This window comes from Equus przewalskii, chromosome 7, assembly GCF_037783145.1.
Source record: "Equus przewalskii isolate Varuska chromosome 7, EquPr2, whole genome shotgun sequence".
Lineage (NCBI taxonomy): Eukaryota > Metazoa > Chordata > Mammalia > Perissodactyla > Equidae > Equus > Equus przewalskii.
This window is the reverse complement of record NC_091837.1, coordinates 90,623,586-90,629,483: the sequence shown is the minus strand read 5'-3', so window position 1 is coordinate 90,629,483 and position 5,898 is coordinate 90,623,586.

Genomic DNA, 5,898 nt, shown 5'->3' with positions numbered 1-5,898 from the left:
TGAGTGTCTTGGTCTCTTTGGGCTGCTATCACTATCATAGACTGGTTGGCTTATAAACAACAGAGATTTATTTCTCACAATTCTGGAGGCTGGAAGTTCAAGGCTGGTGCATCAGATTTGGTGTTTGGTGAGAGCCCATTTCTTGGTTCATAGATGGCCATCTTTTTGCTGTGCCCTCACATGGTGGAAGGGGCAAGGGAGCTCTAAGTGGGTCTCTTTTATGAGGGCACTAATCCCATTCAGGAGGGCTCCATCCTCATGACCAAATCAGCTCCCAACGCCCCCCCTCCAAATATCATCACCTTGGGGATTAGGTCTCAGCATATGAATTTTGGGGAGACACAAGCATTCAGTCTATAGCACTGAGTGTCATGTAAAGAGAGCAGGAAGGAGGACAGCAGGTAGCTCCACTGCCTGCATACTCTCAGGCCTATCCACTCTAGGAGAGAGTACACATGAAATCTGAGCAGCTGGAAATCGGTGCCTTTAAAAATCTTTCAGGGGCCGACCTGTGGTGGAGCGGTTAAGTTCACGCGCTCCTCTTGGGCAGCCCAGGGTTTCACCAGTTCGGATCCCAAATGCAGACATGGCATCACTCATCAGGCCCTGATGAGGCAGTGTCCCACATAGCACCACCAGAAGGACCTGCAACTAGAACATACAACTATATACTCGGGGGGAGAGGGGGGCTTCGGGGAGAAGAAGAAAAAAAAATCTTTGAGTCCCCCTTTTAAAGTCTTCTCGTGCCTCCAGGTATCTCGGTCTGAAGACCGCTGCCTTATACAGCTATCGAGCAGGTGAGCTAATATTTAAACCTACATGCACAGCTCGAAATCTCCAGCAGGTGGCGCTGCAATCCATTTCTTCTTGGGTGAAGGTTGCTTTGCAGATGGCTGGGTATCCACAAATCTGATCTGAGCTTAAGGAGCTAAGTTAATAGGTTTCTCTACTGGATTTTTGGGGAACAGGGACACTAGGAGACAAAACAAGGAAAGAAGCATGTGGACAGGTGACCAGAAAGAGAAATGATGTGATTTATTCTGAGAATTTAGGGAATATATGCATTATGAAAGTTACTACTGTTGATAACAGATCCACTCGTAATACATTAGATTGTACTTCCAATTACCACGATTTCCAGTTCCCAGCGTGTCACAGAGCTTAGTCTCCAGAATCCCAGTAGGTTCTGTTAAACCAAGCTTAACTAAACACACAGACCAGGAGAGCACCCATCACCCTGGAAAACTGAGAATTTTCCTGGGCACAGAGGCCACTTTGGAGAGCTTAATTATTTTCCAGAAACCCAGATGCAGAGAAGTGGCAGGTCACTACATTAAAGAGTGCCTGCCGAGTAGGATGGCATAATGAAGAAAGCAGAATGTCTGGCAGCTAGGAGGGAATAGCTGCACCTGGCCTGCATGTCTCCACATTTCTTTAGCCTTAATCGGCTGGTGAATTCCTGTTTACTCCACGGTTGGTCTCTACGAGTCTCTCTCTCACCCTGCTTTCATTCCCATGGCATCAGTTAATCTATTTCTCCAGCCCCAAATGCTTCTATTTTCTCTGCAGGACTTTCAAGATCAGTGTGTCTGTCATATACCACACCCCATTGTTTATGACAGGAACTGTGGGGCCCTTGGAGACTCAAAGGCTGAGAGTGAACTTTTTAGTTTCTCTCATATTTCAGCTGCGGTCTCACTGTCCCTGATCCCAGGGGAGCATAAGGTTTGGTCCAGAGTGAGAGCAACAGCATGGATGTAGGGCCTGTGGCTCTAAGTAACCGCGGGTTCATATTTCACATTTCACCCGGCCATAACCCCCTCCGGCTGTGTGTCCTTAAGTAGAGCATCTGCGAGCCATGGTGTCCTCTGTGCTCCCTAGGAGGTGGGGATCAGGTCTCTGCCCAGAATCCGTTTCTCTAGAGCAGTGGCTCCTGCACGCAGTGCGGTGCGGTGCTCTGTGGGCAATGGCTTTTGCGCTGAACAAATAGCTTCGTGCATTCCTATTCCCAACCCAGGAAGATATTTCAAAAATAAGACCGAAAATGAGTTGGGAGAGGTAGCACAGCTTTTCCACTGAGCCCAATCTTCCTTCTTTCTGAGGGTTCATCCACCACCCAGCCCTTCACCTGTTACACATTGCTCCAGGGAAGGACCACATCTTCTGAGGCCCCTGGGTTAGGCCTTTGTTCCCAGGCAGGTGCTAAGACTGAAGGGGGCTCCCTGGAGACAGCTTTCCACGCATGGTCAGCATCCACTCGGATGACCCAGTGGTTACCCGAGGAGTCCACGTCTCTCATGCCTTCGTCTCCTGCTTCCATGATTCTGCTTCCACTTACTTGGATACTGAAAGGTTCATTTTCTACGTCTCAGGTTGAAATTTCTTAAAAGAGAGACATGATTGCTTTAGCCAGTCACCATTGGGAATCGAGTTCCCCAGCTGGGCCGAACTCCTGCTGCAGATTCCCTCCAGGCCGCTGGCCCCCATGCTCGTGGCCGCCTCTGGGTCGGGCACTCCACCTGCTCCAGCCCCTAGGAGGCAAAGTCACAGGGCTCACAGCATGGTGCTCTGTGCTTGAGGAGCCCCAGAGAACAGGGCTGTGGGCACGGCAGGCCTCTGGGCTTGTCCTCGGATGGGAGCGGCATAACCGGCAGGCCCTCCCTGGCCTGTCCTTCGTCCCAGTGTTCTGGACATGTAAGAGGAGAGTCATTTAGCAGGTGGGACTCTCGGTGGCAGTTGGCACTGGTTCACTGGTTGGCACTGGCTCACTAGTGATAGAGTCAGAAAGCAACGATGAGCAAGCGGCAGCAGTTTTCCCTTCCTTCTTTCACCACCGTTTTGGGGTCAGATTGGGACTCTAGCCCTGCATTTGTAGAGACCGAACTACTTTATCTTCAAGACAAAAGCTACCCCTGGACTCAGCGCCTACTTCTTGACTTAACGGTTTCCAAGGTGGCATTTTCATCCAAGGTGAAAGCTGGATGGTGCCAACCTGGGCAGAAAAATTGGAGGAGGCAGTTAAGAGAGATGGAAACAAGTGTGTAGAATTTAGCCCTTGAAGTGTTTTACATCTTTACTGTGAAGAAATCTCCAGTTATTCCAGTGACTTCCTCCCCCCCTCAAATAAACAACAACAAGCACAATAGCAGCAGTTGTAACGAAACCTCCTCTTCACTTTTTATTTAGCGTTTCCTGCTTTGTGGTCTGGAACAATTATACGATGCCTTAACTCTAAGTATGCTAAAGAAAGTCAATTTAGCAAAAACCTGCTGCAGTTTTCTCTAAGTCAATAAAGTCTGCCTTGACTACGCCAACGATTTTTGAGTTCAAAGAGCTTGGAAGAGCTTCAACATGTAAGACATTGCTGTTTCCACTAATATTTATGGGCTTTTTACAAAGGTTAATAAAAGCATCATGGAATTGGAGTAAACATCAGTGTGCCAATGGTTAGCATTTAGATTCTGTGGTTGTGGCTTTTTGTCTTGTGTCGTCATGTCTGGGCGTTACGGACAGTCTGTTCTCTGCTTTACTGCAGGTGTTCTTAGCCGTGTGTATTTTTTACTAGAGAGAGAGTTTGGCTGCCATGTGTCGGAATAGGGGCCTGTAGGCAGTTTAATGCTGAATCTCGCTTTGTAACGTTTGACTTTTCAGAGATACATTTTTGTTGGTGTGCTACAATGACAGACACATAGATCTTCGCAATGTAACCCTTTGGAAAGACTGTTCTGAAAGTCACAGTCGTGTCTTACCAACCAAAGCTGTAACTAAGGACATCGAACTTGGACCACAAGTACTGCACTAGTCCGGCACCTGGTGCACAGTAGGTGCTTATCAGGAACTTGAAAAGTGAAAGGACAAATCAAAGGATGGATAAACCTATTCTTTCTTTTGTTCTTTCCTCCGTGCCTCGGAAAGTCCTCTCAAACAGGTGTATTTTATAGACGTAGTGATTTGGAAGAAGAGCTAAAATTCTCTCCCTCCCCCCAGCCTTCCAGAATTGGCAAGCAAAATTGTGCATACTGTGTACTGAGACGGCTTGAGACTCACCCTCATAGTTACTCACTCGTCATCTGAGGCCGGACCTCTGAATATGTGCATGAAGTTCTACTTTTGTAAGTTATAAATGTCCATAGGCAATCAAACACCTTGGCAAGTGCATCCAAGGCAAAAAAAGCCCAAGCTCTCCACACTCCCTGGCAAAATTTCAACACAAACCAAAATTTCTACCCTATGCACAGTCCTTGGACAGAGGGGGAAAAGCCTGTCCTCAGTTCTTTATGGGTTCTGAGATGCTCTGGCTAGTTACCAGCTGTGTGTGTGACAGCCGTGTAAATAGCCTCCAAATGGCTTTACGTTCTCAGGTATCCTTTAGTTTTAGTCTGGAATTGAATTGAAGTAATTTCTCTCTAGGTTTCTTGCGTTAATTAACTCCAGGGAAAATGCAGAAACCCTCGTTAACAAGTACTATCTCCAAACTTGTAACGCGTAGTGTCGACAGAGCATGTTTCCATTCTTTATTTCATCTGACCCGACGCTGAGGCAGTATTTCCCTCTGTCCCGCCAGCTTTCTCTTTATTTTTATTCCACCTGTATCATGCGATCAGCTGAGATGGGGTGTGGGGAACAAAGAGGGATGTCTCCTGTCTACAGTTGTGACAGCGTCCCCTTGATTCTTACCAAAACCCTGAAAGACAATGGAATCCATGAATTTTTGCCTTTTTTTGGAAGAAAAAAAAAGCATGACTCTCAATATACAAAAAAGTTGACTTTGGCAGAATTTCCGAAAAATTTCTTTTTTATTGTGGTAGGAATATTTAACATGAGATCTACCCTCGGAACAGATTTTTAGGTGCACAGACAGCATGGTTGACTATAGGCACCCTGTTGTACAGCAGATCTCCAGAACTTACTCATCATGTATAACTGAAACTTTATACCCTTTGAGTGACAACTCTTCATTTCCCCCTCCTCCAGCCCCTGGCCATCACCGTTCTACTCTCTGTTTCTCTGAGTTTGATATTTTAGATGCTTCTAACTAAAATATAAGCGGAATCATGCAGTATTTGTCCTTCTGTGTCTAGTTTCTTTCCCTTAGCATATGACCTCAAGTTTCATCCATGTTGTTGCCTACGATAGGATTTCCTTGTTTTTTAAGGCTGAATAATATTCCACTCTAGGTATGTACCACATTTTCTTTATCCATTCGTCTGTCAATGAATATTTAGGTTGTTTCAAAAAATTAAAAGTAGATCTACCATATGATGGAGCAACCCCACTTCTGGGTATTTATCCAAAAGCATTGAAATCAGGATCTTGAAGAGATATTAGTGCTCGCGTGTTCATTGCAGCACTATTCACAATAGCCAAGATGTGGAAACAATCCAAAAGGTTTTTAAATTACCATTTGACATTTTTAAGTACAGACTTCACAATTTCCCTTTCATCTTTATACTTCAGAGAAAGACGTTAACTTCTTGCTCAGGAAAGAGAAACTGGAACTGCATTTGTAAGTACAGCAGATTTCTGAGAAACGAAAAGGGTATTGAAGTCATGTTGTGTCCCATCCTCTGAAGGGAAATTTTCTAGAACACTTAGAGATCTAAAGGAGGCACCCTAAGCAGGGCCAGCCCATCCCACATGCCAACACACAGGGAGAGTGTAGCTCTTCCTCACATTGTGCCCCATAGAAAGGTCTGGAATACGGGCCAAAGGAGATTGATTATCGAGTTTACCAGCTGGGGTTCTGCTTACATGTACACCTTTTTATGACACTAACTTGAATCAAAATGACTTGTTTTTCATTTTAGCCTTTTGTGTCTATTCCACTCTAATAATATGTGTGAATTTCCACACTGTTCTAAAAATTTCAAACTGATTTTGGAGCTTTGCAACTCATGA